The 18,187-nt window shown below is 37.2% G+C and overlaps 1 protein-coding gene across 12 annotated transcripts in view; it reads left to right on the forward strand.

The window, feature by feature from the left end:
* The window catches only part of FNDC3B (fibronectin type III domain containing 3B), a 397,533-nt gene that overhangs the window by 216,537 nt on the left and 162,809 nt on the right, over nucleotides 1-18,187 (forward strand). The gene's annotated exons all lie outside the window — the stretch shown is intronic.

Below are 18,187 nucleotides of genomic sequence, written 5' to 3' on the forward strand. Positions count from 1 at the left end.
TCGACCATTTGGTGGTGATTCATTCATTCATAGAGTCCCCTGACTTGGAGATTTCCTTCTATCTGTACCGCAGTTTGCTGGGAATACAAATATTGACAGGCTTATTTAGTAAAAATATCAAAGGAGACCTGTTAATGTAAATAGGCCCTGCCTTCTGTTATGGGAGTCACATTTCTTCATAGTTTGGGGAATTGCTGAATATGATGTGAGAACTTGTATGTTTATGCATAAATTTCTCTGAACTTAGGTTTCCTCTTAAGTCAAATGATGGTAGTAGCAATCTCAGATATTTGCTGTAAGGATAAAAAAAAATTGAGGTTAAATTATACTTGCATGCCTGGATAAAGGTATACAATGTTCAGTGTGCCTGTTATATTTTGGGTATCTGTGTATGCCTTAGTTTTTGTCCTAGGCCTGGTGCAATATGCGCACCTTCCTGCTGCTTCCTGCTCAACTACCTCTCCAGATAACTGCAACAACAGCTTTTCTCTCTTCTGTCTCTGTTGTTCTTTTTTCCTGATTGTGAAAACATCCTATGCTCATTAGAGGGTGGGGTGGAGGGGCGGAGACTAGAAAGAAAATTAGTATAGAAAAGAAAATACTTGTAATTTTATGACCTAGAGATGATAAAAACTTTGATAACGTTTTTCCCTTTTTGTTATTTCCATGCAGATGTAGTTTTCTTTAATTTCTCTTTTCTCTGTTTTTGCTTTTAAAGTGGTTTAAAAGTCTATAATTTTCAGTTCTTAATGATTTTTTAGGGTGAAAAAAATTGGCAGCTACATAGGAAAATTGCTAAAGTACAGGCAGGAATCAAAGATTTATCTTTCTCTCAAGTAAAAACTTAGCCATTTCTTCACTTTCTGAAGCATATTGCAGCCACTATAATTTCACTTTTTCCATCTTTACTTTTATTTGAGCCAATTGAGCTTTTTTTGAGAAGCCAGATTATTGGCCAGTGTTTACACTGTTGCAAATAAATTATGTGTTTTACACAAGTTTTTGTAAATGAGAATCTCCAGAGGGAGAAAAAGTCACAGAACAGCCCCTTAGAGCAAGAATGGGAGATGATGGCTCATAGTCCTGTCATCAGTCAATTGACATATGTAGAATTCCATTGTCCCTTGCTCGTTTATTTTGAAGAAGTGTTTCATTCTATTCTCACCATTATGATAGCAGAAATAGCACCTCCTTTTATAGTAAGTTCCATTTAAAGAGTACCGCCTAAAAGTTGAAAATTTGAGAAAATGCAATGTGCTTTTTCTTGCCATGGTGTGGCTGTGATTCTACTAACCACAAAGTATTTATTTGGAGTCCTAATGAAGGTGGAGAATTTTAGATCTTCATAGAGTTCTGATTCTAGAAAATGTCTATTAAAAAAACTTCTATCCAAAAACTTCTGTCCAAGTAATGTGGGTAAAAGCTATAAACTCACTTACATAAAATGGTTGATGGAAGCGTAGTGAAACACCTTTTCAACTAAGAATTATGGAAGAAAATACTAGAAGATACATTGGAAGAATAGTAGGAAGGACTAATTTGGAGCTTGGATTGAAAAAGAGAAAGAAGCAGGTCATAAAGCATTTATTCAACTCTGTGTATGTTGGGGCTCCCTGACCAGAAGATGAACTCAGAGTTAAGTGACCTTCAGTGCTGGTATTAGATCCTTAGTGATATGCAACAGTGAAATGTCTGACACAAATGGATTGTAATATGAAGAAAATTTACTTGGAAAGCTAGTAGATGAATGTGTAACCTCTTCTTTGAGTCTGGCAGCAAACATATTTCAAATAAATGATGGGGCTGGAGCCAAGGATAAAATTCCTTAGAAGACTTGTCAGCACCTAGAGATGCTGTCAGTAGGTGTACAATGTAGGAAATACATTGCTGTCATTTCATTGTGGGAAGAAAGAATCACTTTGTCCTTTTTTAAAATCCCCTCCAGGCTAGATATGTATGTGAGAAATGATCAGTACTAGCTCCATCCTGCCCCACCCCCACCCTTCCATCAATTCTACATCTTATACCCACAGTCCTTTTCTTAAAATATGTAATGGCTTTCTTGTTCAGCTCTGGAATGGGGTGTACATTTCATGTAATATAGAGTTGAAGTTCTGTCACATAGTGTATGGGATGCTTCATCATCCCCTGCTTGCCTTTTGAGGCCCACCTTTACCTGCTGTCCACACTGCTACTGTGTTGATCTTCTGTTCCCTGGATACATCAGCCTTTTCTCACTACATACTTTTGTGTACATTATTTCCTTTGCCTGGATTACTCTGGAGCCTTTTCTTTGTCTGACAGTTCAGTCACTCTTCCAGTTCAAATGCTTCTCCTCAGTGTGATGCTTCAGACCCTGCAACATGGAAACAGTTCTCTCCCCATCCCTAGCCATTTGTCTTTGCCTCTGTAAGCTGAAATTAAGTATGGAAGAGGCTTATATATATATATATATGCCTCAAAGATATGCATGTTCAATTAGAGTAACAGAATACCTGATGATTGGAAAACAGCAAGATCAACCTGATCTTTTTAAAATGTTATAAGGAAAACTTCATGTTAATCCCAAAGATTAAAAAGCATAACAAAAGAAAAGCACAAGTGAGTGAAGCACTCAAATTTATGTTCTGTCATCTGGGAAAGTACTCTTATTTTGTCAAATTAATTGGTGAAAACTTAACACTTTAAATTAGTAGTCAAAATTAGCATTTTTGTGTAGCAGTGGTACGTATTTAATGTCATCCTGTTTATTAAGGAATTAGTTAATGGATCAGTTGCTCTTGAAATTAAATATATATTACTTCCCTCCATCTGGGAAAGACAAGAGGTGTGTTGAGGAATGTATTTAATTTTTGGCCAGAAAGCAGAATCCCTGGTATAGAAATAATGGGGCAGTTTAAGTGAAAACCATGTGTTTTCTCCCCATTTTGCTCAGCCAAGCTAAGCTGTAAATTTAAGCTTCAACTGCTTATCTTTGGTCACCACAAACTGGGATTAAATGAATGCTTTGCATCTCCGTCAGCATTTTGAAAATGATGAGCCAGAAAGGAACATGGAGAATTGTCCTTTGCCCTGAGAGACTAAAAGTCAGACCCATTTCTCAACCAACCGTGAGAGAACTTGGAGTCTCTTTCAAGACTCTTAAGTCCTTCAGAGGAACGCTTTTCCTAGGGGAAGTTAGGAAAGTGTTCCACAGTGTACAGAGCGTATGCGTTGGAGAACAAAGGGCGATGGGAAAGAACGTAGTACTATATGTACATTCTGTTATTTTAGTTCCTATTATCTGCTGATTTGCAGCAGTTTTATTTATTTTCCATTTTATGGCTTTTTTTCTCTCAAGAGCAATTACAGATAGGGCTGATAATGCCAAATTAAAGAAAACTGTACCAAGGATGTCTCTTTTACCAGTTTCTTCTTTCTAGTCTTCTTTCTGCGTTCCCTGTTCTGCATTTTCTCTTGGATTTCTTTCCTTTAATTCTGAGGTGACTTGGGATTGTGAAGAACACAGAATTAGCAGAAGGAAGCACTGGTGGACCTCTGTCTCAAACTCCTTGTGTAATTTTAGGGATATTATTATTTACTGGGGTATAGCACTTGTTGACTGACTTGATCATAAGGTGTCTTCCTCACTTTAAGTCCCATGGGGCAGGTACTCTGTGTGTCCTTTTGATTCCTCTTCACTGCTGGATCCCCAGTGCCTGGAAACGTACCCTGCACTTAATAGGATTTACCAAAATTTGCATGAATGATGTCATTTTATCTTGTGGAGGGAGGAGGGAAAAGAAAAATGTTTGAGGTTCTGAGATTTCCTTCAAATGTAAAACTAGGTTATTATCCTTTACTGTTCATATTGTTCCTTAAAAGGGAAATCAAGTGGGAAAATATAAGTTTCCAAAAGCAGTTAGTACCAAAATGGTTTGGCATGTTCCTGTGGTATCTAGCATTCTGTTTACCAGAACATTATTCTTCACTTATATAGAAAAAAATGATAATTGGTTTTCATAACACCAATATTGAGACGGTGTCACATCTAAAAATGGCTTCTGAATCATTAGGGTTACACTATGAAATTATACACATTTTATTTTATTGCATAAGCCCTATATGCAGTGAAATAATTAATAATCCGTATTTTGCATGTCATAAATTTTTTTAGAAAAATTCGTTTGCCTTACCTGTTGAGAAACAAACTACCAAAGTTGAATGGACTTTCTATTCCAGTGCATTGTTTGAAACCCATAAGGATCACAAACTTGAACTTATATGAATTGTTGGCATGGATTCCTAATCATGTTTGTGCCACTTTGTGCTGTCGAGCCCATTGGGAGCCTGGTGAAGCATTTTTAATGTAAAATATAAAATTCGTTGAGATAAAGGAACCAATTATTTTGAAGTACGATTGTCAAATACTAAAATCAAATAAAGTAATTTCCGTGCTTCTTTATTAGCACATTAGCAATACCTTGCATCAGGTCTAATAACTGCAATGATTTTGAGGTTGTGTTGACCATAAATATTGTTAATATTTTTGTAACACTATAATGTGATATGTAAATGCTGTGATTGGGTAGTAACAAAGCTGTACTGCCAATGCTGCTACAGTTTGCTGCCTGCATTCATAATAAGGGAAATACTAAATTTCAGTTCAAAATTGGTGAAAATAGAGATGTAATTTCTTTTCTGAGTTTGTTTCCTCTGAATTCTGTCCATCTTCCCCCAGCACTCAGGGTCCATGAATCTGGTTAAGGCCCTAGAATATAGTATAATGACTCCCATTGGCAAGTAATAATGATACATTTGAAGTTAAGAATCACTGCTCTCATTGCCTCTGGAAATGACACAACTGTAGATTTCTCAGTGCCTCATGCCTGGTCTCATCATCAGAATGGGATACCACAGCAAGAGAATGAACGTGGGCTTCACAGTTTTCCATGTATGGGTTCTACTTTATGCTAGTAGAACAACTTATACTTGAACAACTTCCTTACCTCAGTCTGTGTCTCAGTTTCTTGAAAGGATAGCTGTACTCTTCCCTGAGGAAGCTATCCTGGCTATCAAGTAAGTATATGTGAAAGTCTTGGAAAATAACGAATTCTGTATAAATAAAGGTTTTATTTTGTGTTGAATTCTGTGCTCCTCACCTGTTTGGTTAACTACAGAAGGCTCTATTCTGTATATTGGCGCCATAATTTGCCTACATTTCCACACCAAGGAGCTGGACTGAGGTGTTGGACTGAAAAGATGTGATTGGGGGAGAACATGAAGAAGACATGGGCTGAACAAAAAGAAGAAATAGAAAAACTGAAAAAATAAATCACAGAACTTATGGAAGTGAAGGATAAAGTAGAAAAGATGGAACAAACAATGGATACCTACAATGATAGATTCAAAGAGACAGAAGATAGAATTAGTGATTTGAAGGATGGAACATCTGAATTCCAAAAACAAACAGAAACTATCGGGAAAAGAATGGAAAAATTTGAACAGGGTATCAGGGAACTCAAAGACAATATGAAACACACAAATATACGTGTTGTGAGTGTCCCAGAAGGAGAAGAGAAGGGAAAAGGAGGAGAAAAACTAATGGAAGAAATTATCACTGAAAATTTCCCAACTCTTATGAAAGACCGAAAATTACAGATCCAAGAAGTGCAGTGCACCCCAAAGAGATTAGACCCAAATAGGCGTTCTCCAAGACACTTACTAGTTTGAATGTCAGAGGTCAAAGAGAAAGAGAGGATCTTAAAAGCAGCAAGAGAAAAACAATCCATCACATACAAGGGAAACCCAATAAGACTGTGTGTAGATTTCTCAGCAGAAACCATGGAAGCTAGAAGACAGTGGGATGATATATTTAAATTACTAAAAGAGAAAAACTGCCAACCAAGACTCCTATATCCAGCAAAATTGTCCTTCAAAAATGAGGGAGAAATTAACACATTCTCAGACAAAAAGTCACTGAGAGAATTTGTGACCAAGAGACCAGCTCTGTAAGAAATACTAAAGGGAGCACTAGAGTCAGAAACGAAAAGACAGAAGAGAGAGGTATGGAGAAGAGTGTAGAAAGAAGGAAAGTCAGATATGATATATATAATACAAAAGGCAAAATGGTAGAGGAAAATATTATCCAAACAGTAATAACACTAAATGTTAATGGACTGAATTCCCCAATCAAAAGACATAGACTGGCAGAATGGATTAAAAAACAGGATCCTTCTATATGCTGTCTACAGGAAACACATCTTAGACCCAAAGATAAACATAGGTTGGAAGTGAAAGGTTGGGAAAAGATATTTCATGCAAATAACAACCAGAAAATAGCAGGAGTGGCTATACTAATATCCAACAAATTAGACTTCAAATGTAAAACAGTTAAAAGAGACAAAGAAGGACACTATCTACTAATAAAAGGAACAATTCAACAAGAAGACATAACAATCATAAATATTTACGCACCGAACCAGAATGCCCCAAAATACGTGAGGAATACACTGCAAACACTGAAAAAGGAAATAGACACATATAACATAATAGTTGGAGACTTCAATTCACCACTCTCATCAATGGACAGAACATCTAGACAGAGGATCAATAAAGAAGTAGAGGATCTGAATATTACTATAAATGAGCTAGACTTAACAGACATTTATAGGACATTACATCCCACAACAGCAGGATACACCTTTTTCTCAAGTGCTGATGGATTATTCTCAAAGATAGACCATATGCTAGGTCACAAAGTAAGTCTTAACAAATTTAAAAAGATTGAAATCATACACAACACTTTCTCGGATCATAAAGGAATGAAGTTGGAAATCAATAATAGGCGGAGTGCCAGAAAATTCACAAATATGTGAAGGCTCAACAACATACTCTTAAACAATGAGTGGGTCAAAGAAGAAATTGCAAGAGAAATTAATAAATACCTCGAGGCGAATGAAAATGAAAACACAACATATCAAAACTTATGGGATGCAGCAAAGGCAGTGCTAAGAGGGAAATTTATTGCCCTAAATGCCTATATCAGAAAAGAAGAAAAGGCAAAAATGCAGGAATTAACTGTTCACTTGGAAGAACTGGAGAAAGAACAGCAAATTAATCCCAAAGCAAGCAAAAGGAAAGAAATAACAAAGATCAGAGCAGAAATAAATGAAATTGGAAACATGAAAACAATAGAGAAAATCAATAAAACCAGAAGTTGGTTCTATGAGAAAATCAATAAGATTGATGGGCCCTTATCAAGATTTACAAAAAGAAGAAGAGAGAGGATGCAAATAAATAAGATCAGAAATGGAAGAGGAGACATAACTACTGACCTCACAGAAATAAAGGAGGTAATAACAGGATACTATGAACAACTTTACGCTAATAAATACAACAATTTAGATGAAATGGACGGGTTCCTGGAAGGACATGAAAAACCAACTTTGACTCAAGAAGAAATAGATGACCTCAACAAACCAATCACAAGTAAAGAAATTGAATCAGTCATTCAAAAGCTTCCTAAAAAGAAAAGTCCAGGACCAGATGGCTTCACATGTGAATTCTATCAAACATTCCAGAAAGAATTAGTACCAACTCTCCTCAAACTCTTCAAAAAAATCAAAGTGGAGGGAAAACTACCTAATTCATTCTATGAAGCCAACATCACCCTCATACCAAAACCAGGCAAAGATATTACAAAAAAAGAAAACTACAGACCAATCTCTCTACTGAATATAGATGCAAAACTCCTCAATGAAATTCTAGCAAATCGTATCCAACAACACATTAAAAGAATTATACATCATGACCAAGTAGGATTCATCCCAGGTATGCAAGGATGGTTCAACATAAGAAAATCAATTAATGTAATACACCATATCAACAAATCAAAGCAGAAAAATCACGTGATCATCTCAATTGATGCAGAGAAGGCATTTGACAAGATTCAACATCCTTTCCTGTTGAAAACACTTCAAAAGATAGGAATACAAGGGAACTTCCTTAAAATGATAGAGGGAATATATGAAAAACCCACAGCTAATATCATCCTCAATGGGGAAAAATTGAAAACTTTCCCCCTAAGATCAGGAACAAGACAAGGATGTCCACTATCACCACTATTATTCAACATTGTGTTGAAGGTTCTAGCCAGAGCAATTAGACAAGAAAAAGAAATACAAGGCATCAAAACTGGAAAGGAAGAAGTAAAACTATCACTGTTTGCAGACAATATGATACTATACGTCGAGAACCCGGAAAAATCCACAACAAAACTACTAGAGCTAATAAATGAGTACAGCAAAGTAGCAGGTTACAAGATCTACATTCAAAAATCTGTAGCATTTCTATACACTAGTAATGAACAAGCGGGGGGGGAAATCAAGAAACGAATCCCATTTACAATTGCAACTAAATAAAATACCTAGGAATAAATTTAACTAAAGAGACAAAAAACCTATATAAAGAAAACTACAAAAAACTGCTAAAAGAAATCACAGAAGACCTAAATAGATGGAAGGGCATACCGTGTTCATGGATTGGAAGACTAAATATAGTTAAGATGTCAATCCTACCTAAATTGATTTACAGATTCAATGCAATACCAATCAAAATCCCAACAACTTATTTTTCAGAAATAGAAAAACCAATAAGCAAATTTATCTGGAAGGGCAGGGTGCCCCGAATTGCTAAAAACATCTTAAGGAAAAAACGAAGCTGGAGGTCTCGCGCTGCCTGAAGGCATATTATGAAGCCACAGTGTTCAAAACAGCATGGTATTGGTATAAAGATAGATATATCGACCAATGGAATCGAATAGAGTGCTCAGATATAGACCCTCTCATCTATGGACATTTGATCTTTGATAAGGCAGTCCAGCCAACTCACCTGGGACAGAACAGTCTCTTCAATAAATGGTGCCTAGAGAACTCGATATTCATATGCAAAAGAATGAAAGAAGACCCATATCTCACACCCTATACAAAAGTTAACTCAAAATGGATCAAAGATCTAAACATTAGGTCTAAGACCATAAAACAGTTAGTGCAAAATGTAGGGAGATATCTTATGAAACTTACAATTGGAGGCGGTATTATGGACCTTAAACCTAAAGCAAGAGCACTGAAGAAGGAAATAAATAAATGGGAGCTCCTCAAAATTAAACACTTTTGTGCATCAAAGAACTTCATCAAGAAAATAGAAAGACAGCCTACACAATGGGAGACAATATTTGGAAACGACATATCAGATAAAGGTCTAGTATCCAGAATTTATAAAGAGATTGTTCAACTCAACAACAAAAAGACAGCCAACCCAATTACAAAATGGGAAAAAGACTTGAACAGACACCTCTCAGAAGAGGAAATACAAATGGCCAAAAGGCACATGAAGAGACGCTCAATGTCCCTGGCCATTAGAGAAATGCAAATCAAAACCACAATGAGATATCATCTCACACCCACCAGAATGGCCATTATCAACAAAACAGAAAATGACAAGTGCTGGAGAGGATGCGGAGAAAGAGGCACACTTATCCACTGTTGGTGGGAATGTCAAATGGTGCAACCACTGTGGAAGGCAGTTTGGCGGTTCCTCAAAAAGCTGAATATAGAATTGCCATACGACCCAGCAATACCATTGCTGGGTATCTACTCAAAGGACTTAAGGGCAAAGACACAAACGGACATTTGCACACCAATGTTTATAGCAGCGTTATTTACAATTGCAAAGAGATGGAAACAGCCAAAATGTCCATCAACAGACGAGTGGCTAAACAAACTGTGGTATATACATACGATGGAATATTATGCAGCTTTAAGATCGGATAAACTTATGAAGCATGTAATAACGTGGATGGACCTAGAGAACATTATGCTGAGTGAGTCTAGCCAAAAACTAAAGGACAAATACTGTATGGTCGCACTGATGTGAACCGATATTTGAGAATAAACTTCGAATATGTCATTGGTAACAGAGTCCAGCAGGAGTTAGAAACAGGGTAAGATAATGGGTAATTGGAGCTGAAGGGATACAGACTGTGCAACAGGACTAGATACAAAAACTCAAAAATGGACAGCACAATAATACCTAATTGTAAAGTAATCATGTTAAAACACTGAATGAAGCTGCATCTGAGGTATAGGTTTTTTGTTTTTGTTTTTGTTTTTTTCTGTGTGGTTGTTTGTCTTTTTTTTTTATTATTACTTTTATTTTTTTTCTCTATATTAACATTCTATATCTTTTTCTGTTGTGTAGCTAGTTCTTCTAAACTGATGCAAATGTACTAAGAAACAATGATCATGCATCTATGTGATGATGTTAAGAATTACTGATTGCATATGTAGAATGGTATGATTTCTAAATGTTGGGTTAATTTCTTTTTTTCCGTTAATTAATAAAAAAAAAAAAATTTAGGCCTAAGAGTCACCACCAAGAGAGCCTCTTTTGTTGCTCAGATGTGGCCTCTCTCTCCAGCCAACATGACGAGCAGTCTCACCACCCTCCCTCTCTCTGTGTGGGACATGACTCCCAGGGGTGTGGACCTTCCTGGCAATGTGGGACAGAGATCCTGGAATGAGCTGAGACTCAGCATCAAGGGACTGAGGAAAACCCTAGATAGAGCTGAGAATTAACATTAAGGGATTGCGAGAAACTTCTCGACTGAAAGGGGGAAGAGTAAACTGAGACAAAGTGTCAGTGGCTGAGAGATTCCAAACAGAGTCAAGAGGTTATCCTGGAGGTTATTCTTATGCATTAAGTAGATATCACCTCGTTGTTCAAGATGTAGTGGAGAGGCTGGAGGGAATTGCCTGAAAATGTAGTGCTGTGTTCCAGTAGCCTTGTTTCTTGATGATGATTGAACAATGATATAGCTTTCACAATGAGACTCTGTGAATGTGAAAACCGTATGTCTGATGCTCCTTTTAGCTACTATATCAACAGAAGAGTAGAACATATGGAATAAAAATAAATAATAGGGAGAACAAATGTTAAAATAAATTCAGTTTGAAATGCTAGTGGTGAATGAAAGCGAGGGGTAAGGGGTACGGTATGTATAGTCTTTTTTTTTTCTCTATTATCATTTTATTTCTTTTTCTGTTGTCTTTTTATTTCTTTTTCTAAATCGATGCAAATGTACTAAGAAATGATGAATATTAAACTATGTGATGATATTAAGAATTACTGATTGTATGTGTAGAATGGAATGACATCTCAATGTTTTGTTTGTTAATTTTTTTTTAATTAATAAAAAAAGTTTAAAAAAAATGTGATTGGTCAACTTTTCTGTTCTGATTAATGGAGAATTGTTGGAGTGACAGAAGCAGTTACTACCTGCAGATTCTCAGTGGCTATTTTATCTGGAAAGCAGCTCAGTTTAGCTCAACTTAAACTGTCAAGTGTGTCTCCTGATAAATATTCTCTTACTTATAGCAGCATTTCCATTTATTCCAAAGCAAATGTATGGCACACATTATGGGATGATTATTACCCTCTGGATATACCTTTTCTCACTTGTCTAGTGTTCTTATGTGCCACCCAGTTATTAGGAAGACCAGAGTGATTTTAAAAAGATTTTTTTAAAGTGGAGTTTGAACATTTATTAGACACTTAATGATGTTAAGGAAGTATTGCTAATGTTTTTTAAGTGTGAGCCTTACTGTCAGAAGCCTTGAGGTCACATTTTCAGGAGTCATCTTGGAGAACTGCATTGTGACATATTTATAAAAGAAATGAAAAGTTGTCTGAGTAACACGGCATAAGGGAGGTGGTTATGGGTAGGCGGTAGTCAGGGACCCTGTACTGGGTAGGTATTCACTGCTGTATCTGTTCAAAATTCTGCCTCATTCAAAAGCGAAAAGACTTCTTGTTCCCGTCCAGTCTCACCCCAAATCTCTACCTCATGCTTGGGGTACTACCCATGTTCAAGTTGTCCTTGCTCCCAGAACTCTGTCGAAAGGTCTGAGATGAGGTAACACCCGTTAATGGGGTTCTCGCCAACAGCCTCGCTCTCCTCAGTGGCTCCAAGGAGGACCTTGGCGCCGGATCCAGCGCGCTTGTCCTTGACTTGGCAGATTCCCTGTCATGGGCCTGCTGCGGAGTGAGGGAGTCCCAGAGGCCCATGGCTGGAGCCTCCCACCCCCAGCAGTGCCACCCACCTTCCAGAGATCCCGCCAAGGAAGCCAGAGCCCACCCTCATCAGAGTGATTTTTGATCTTCAGATTTGGTTCTTCTTGGTACTTAGGTTTGTGTTGCACAATAAAGCATGATAAGGAAATGTATAGCATTTCTCATCAGAGTACTCAGATGATATGAAACTCCTAACCTTAAAGTTATTTAATCGCTCCTGAAGACCCTTTATCTAGAATTATAGGGCTGTGATGTTGCTTATGATAGAGAATCGTTTGAATGTTATACAAGTTAAGTTTTGGACCAAGCACTTTATAAACTATTAAGTGACATATAACTAGTAAGCCATATTGTTACCTTTAATTGTTATACCTTGTTAATGAGTTTACTATTTTGCTTTTGGGCTAAATGCTATATTTCTTAGCACTTCCCCTGCTCTGAAAAGAGGCCTCTTTGCTTTTTGTATTATCTTAGGAAGCTTAACTCTGTATAACATGGATCTGTCTGTCCCATGGTGTCCTTAAGTTGGGGCACTTGGAGTGTGATAAGAGGAAGGTCTCTTAACCTTACTGGACTTCATACTTAATTTGGACGATCTTAGTAAATACATCCCAATGCCCCCCCCCCCACTATTGCATTATATAATTCATTGAAGTGCTTGCATGAAAGAATCGTAACAGAGAAACTATGTCTTTTTACCCTCTTCTCCACCCTCAGTGGCATATCAATATCTTTGGCTTGTGATCCTCTGATTTTTACTTGCTTCTAACCATTCACCCCTCAGTCCATACCCTAGCCATTGCTTGAGGTGCTATGTGGGTTAAAATCAAACACCTTTGTGGACATTTTAAGATTTCTAGGTATAAATGAGTGTCTGAGTAAAAGGTCTGGGGATTTTTTCCCATTCATGAATTACCCTAATTACCCAAAACCTCAACTTTGGTGACCTATGATGCAGACAGAATTGGATGGTTGGCCTTAAACACTGGCATAAACTACTTGAGAAAATTAATGAAATGATTTTCAAGAAATGTATTTTTTTGATCCAGGAGAGATTAGCTATTATAAAACCAAGGATAGTTCTTTGCTATTACATAAAGGGTGTTTAGAAACTTACCAATCATTTTTCCATTGGGTACAAAACTAAACTTGGTTTTGGCAAAAGGAGCTAGTCTTAAACCTATAGGATTTGTTGTCTCAGAGCATTCATAGTAATGAACCACTGGAAAGGGCAAAAATTATTTCCCCAATGGGTTAGCCATTGCAGATGTAAAGACAAAAGAGAAGTTAAGGTTTAGTGTTTTCAAACACAGTTTTAATCATTAAATTGGAAAGACAATATTCTAGTTTGCTAGCTGCTGGAATGTAATATACCAGAAATGGAATGGCTTTTAAAAAGGAGAATTTAATAAGTTGCTAGTTTACAGTTCTAAGGCCAAGAAAATGTCCCAATTAAACCAAGTCTATAGAAATGTCCAATCTAAGGCATCTAGGGAAAAATACTTTTGTTCAAGAAGGCCAGTGAAGTTCAGGGTTTCTCTCTCAAGTGAGAAGGCACATGGCGAACACGCCATCATCGTCTGCTAGCTTTCTCTCTCCTGGCTTCTTGTTTCATGAAGCTCCTCAGGAGGCATTTTCCTTCCTAATCTCCAAAGGTCGCTGGCTGGTGGACTCTGCTTCTCATGGCTATGACATTTTGCTCTCTCAGAATCTCCTCCTTTCTCCAAACTGTTTCCTCTTTTATAGAATTCCAGTAAAATAATCAAGATCCACTTGGAATGGGTAGAGACACATTTCCACCTAATCCAGTTTAACAACCACTCTTGATGGAATCACATCTCCAGGAAGATGATCTGATTAAAGTTTCAAGCATACAGTACTGATTAGGGATTAGAAGAAACGGCTGCCTTTATAAAATGGAATTAGGATTAAAACATGGCTTTTCTAGGGTATAGTCAGGAGATGCATGATATTCAATTCTGCCATAATTTTTAAGTCAAGTAACTTAACTTCCTCTATAAAACAGAATGTTTGATTACTTTTTCCTATAACTCTTCTGTTTCTGTTCTAACATTCTTTTATTCTAATTTTGGCTTTTTTTCTTGTGCTACATGGGTCCTGGTTAAGGGAGTTTCATCCATAATGCTAAAGAAAACGGGAAGAACCTAGGGGAAAGTACAGTCCCAGTGTTTCAGATCTCTACTCTATATGAAGAACAAACATCCTTCTCCTCTTTCATCACATTCACAATAGTAGAAAATGCAGAGTGAGGAGTTAGTACTTGAAGGGAAAGTGAGAGCTAAGGCTTTTGTACTTCTGGCAGGTGATGAATAAATTACAACCACTCAGCCTCTTTTGGAATTGAAGTAGAAGAATTTACACTGGAAATCTAAGGTCTTTCAGTACAAATACTATGGTGAATCCGCACGTATTTAATAAAGTAAGAGTGTCAGGAATGATAGAACTACAATAAACTGGGTTCAGATTATCTGAAATTTTAAAGTAGGCTCTCAGATATTTACTTGAGTTATGGGGAAATTTTTTTATAATGCGTTAATATTCTTGGAGGATATCAAGCCGCAAATAACTTGTTATTTATAGCTTAATAATAGCTGTTTTTTGTTTTATTTTGCCTGCTTTTTCATTCATTTTGTTCATTTAACCAGCATTGACTGAGAGCCTTCTATGTTCCTAGCTGCCCTGGAGGTACTTGTAGTTGCAGGAGAGGTGGATCTGGAATCCAGGCTATTGAATAGTGATGCTGGGAGAGGTGGGGTGAGCACAAGTTCAAATTGAGAGAAGGCTGACCTCATTGCCTTCTGTCCATGCAACTGCTTTGTGTTGACTGACCTTTTTCTTCTCCTTGTTCACTGCTTGCAAGATCGGTCTTATCTAGACTCCTTCCCTGGGAGGAGGGATGGCCCTCCTCCTGGTATGGCCTGGGAGCCCATTTGGGACATGTTGGCAAGTTAAATATTGAGCTTGAGTCCAGTTTCACAGTTCATTCATCCCAGGCTTCTGTGTCTAGCTAGCTCACTTAGTGCTCCTTGCCACTCCAGCTAGCTGGCTGCCAGGCATCCCGCCTGTGTACGTGTATGTGTGTTCATGTGTGCCCACGTGTACATTCAGCTCTGTCTACTTCCTGGATCATCCCTGGCCATCTGGAGCAGCCCTTTTTAATTTTTCCTGTGCCTCCTGCCTTTTAAGCTCCTCTTTTGATTCTTGTGGCTTACTGCCCAGTAAGGGAGTTCAGAAGAAAAAGAGTCAGAAACAAGGAGTTTATTAAAATTCCTGGGGAGCATTTCAGTTTAGTAAGGGGAAATACCTTCCTTTTCTGGTAGTTAGAGAAAAGCCACTTGGTATATAAGTGTTTTTAAAAGAGCTACCCTCTACCCCCACTCTCCCTCCCACCCCAAGTTCATAACCTTGGAGGAAGGAGTTGGTGTAACTTTGAGCTTCATTCATTTTATGTGTACAAGGGGGAGGATGACTGTATGTTCCTCATAGGGTTGTTGGGAGGATTCAGTGAGATGATAATAATAATAGAACTTAGAGCTGGGTATGATTTTGCTTTCATTATGTGTCAGATGCCATTCTAGGAACTTAATATGTGTTGACTCCTTTCAAATAGAGAGGATTAAAGCACATGGGCAGATACTCAGTAAATGTTGCCTGTATCTCGAATCCTTTCATGTCTCTTAACAACCCAAATACCCTAATTTTCACAGTTCATTTTTATATATTTACTTCTTAACCTATCTGATTTCTGTACAATTCTCCACATATTGAAAACTTTAGAGAAGTACAGTCCAGTATGAAAATCTTGGTTCTGCATCATAACTAGTTGTAAAATTTGATCATGCTGCATCTTGGTTTCCTTCATGAAAAACAAGTTGTTAAGGGAGTTAAATGAGAGGTCCCATGTCAAGCAGCTGCCAGACCACTGGTGCTGACTGAGTTCCTTCTCATCTCTCTCCACGTGTGCTCCCTTAACTCTCCCTTATGCTGCCATCCTCAGGCTAATTCATTTAATAGTCTCTCCTCAAATATATAAAAGCACCCATGCAGGTAAGTCAAAGATGCTCCCTTGTTTAACCATTTGTCCCTCATTCTCTAGCTGCTCATTCTTGTGTCTTGGCCACAGGATAGCAAGAATTCTAGGCACGTAGTATATTCTCAGTAAATACTTGTTAAACTGAATAAGAAGACATGATAAAGAGTAAAACTACCTACCATTGACATCAGGCTGATTTACTTCATTAGCCTGAGGCATATGGCTGAGTATTCCTTCATGGAGGATGAATATCGCTTTTTTAGAGGGTTTTTTAAAGCAGACAAAGCATGTAACCTTGAATGTAGCCTTCACACTCTGGGGCTCTGAGAGGTGGCCTCTTGAGACTCTAACACAAAGATCTTTCCAAGGGTCCATGATTCTCTGGAGAAGATATATGAGTGACCATTCTCTTGAGTCACAGAGCAAGAAAAAAATCTAGATAAAGCATACTTTGTGCTGATTTCTGCAATCCAAATTTGTTCTGATTTCTGTAACAGCACTTACTAGGACTTATCTATTTTAGGACTGTATAGATGAATCGTACTGTTTAGCATCTTTTTTTCTTATCTGAGTATCCAATGCTTTGCACAGTATGTGTCAGGAAATAATTGTTGGATTGAATGCAGGTGATTTATTTGCCTCTGGACATTCACAATTTTATTCACCCTGAAAGGAAATGAATATGTCTTTTTCCATAGTCATTTGTTAAGATTGAAGGCACATGTTACTGCCTCAGGATTTTTTGGAGTGAATTCTTTTTGATGTCTAAATTCTATGGCTAGAGTAATATATTTCTTTGTGAACTATCTTTATGAAACAAAGAGTGTTATTGTCCACCATTTCATAAGTCACTTTTTGTATTTGCACATTATTATTGCTCCTTAGACTCTTTACTTTCCCGAGGGGACATAATTTCTTTACAAGTAGATTAAAATTGTTTGGTTATTAAAATATATTGTTATAGTTTTGCTGTGGAAGAAAAGTGAACAAAATACTCAGCACATATCTCTGATTCCTTGTTTCTACTTATTTCAAAATTAATATTTCAGTTTTTAAAAAAAGCTTTTTTAACTATACAGCAACTCTGAATATATGAGAAAGGAGAATAGTTCTGAAAGTACCTACTATGCAAGTACATGTAAAAAGATACTTTTCACAGATACTGTAGAATAATTAAAAATAATTAAAAGTAAGACTGTGCTCAATCTTGGGATTCACCCCTATGAAACTTATTCCTGCAAAGGTTAGGCTAAGCCTACTTATAATTATGCCCAAGAGTCATCCCCAGAGAACCTCTTATCTTGCTTACATGTGACCTCTCTCTCTCTCTCTCTAATCCAGCTCAGCAGGTAAAACTACCCTCCCCTCTACATGGGACATGACTCCCAGGGGTGTAAATCTCCCTGGCAATGTGGGACAGAAATCCTGAGATGAGCCGGAACTTGCCATCATGGGATTAAGAAAGCCTTTTTGACCAAAAGGGGGAAGAGGGAAATGAGACGTTTCAGTGGCTGAGAGATTTCAAATGGAGTCAAGAGATTTTCCTGAAGATTATTCTTATGCATTATATAGATAACCCCTTTTTAGTTTATGGTGTATTGGAGTGACTGGAGAGAAGTCCTTGAAACTGTTCCAGTAGCCTTGATTCTTGAAGACGATTGTATAAAGACAGAACTTTTATGGTGTGACTGTTTAACTGTGAAAACCTTGTGTCTGATGCTCCTTTTATTCAGGATATGGACAGATGAGTAAAAATATGGATAAAAAATAATACAGGGAATAAGAAATAAAATAAAACGGGTAAATTGAAATACTAGTGGCCATTGAAGAGGGAGGGGTAAGGGATATGAGATGTATAAGTTCTTTCCTTTTTCTCTTTATTTTTCTAGAGTGATGCAAATATTGTAAAAATGATCATGGTGATGAATACACCATTCCATTTCAGTGTATACATTTAATTTCAACTATTTGTTTTGTTTTATTTTTTGTAAAGCAAAACCTTATATCAGTATGCCTGATTGT

The sequence above is a fragment of the Tamandua tetradactyla genome, chromosome 5, assembly GCF_023851605.1.
Source record: "Tamandua tetradactyla isolate mTamTet1 chromosome 5, mTamTet1.pri, whole genome shotgun sequence".
Taxonomy (NCBI): domain Eukaryota; kingdom Metazoa; phylum Chordata; class Mammalia; order Pilosa; family Myrmecophagidae; genus Tamandua; species Tamandua tetradactyla.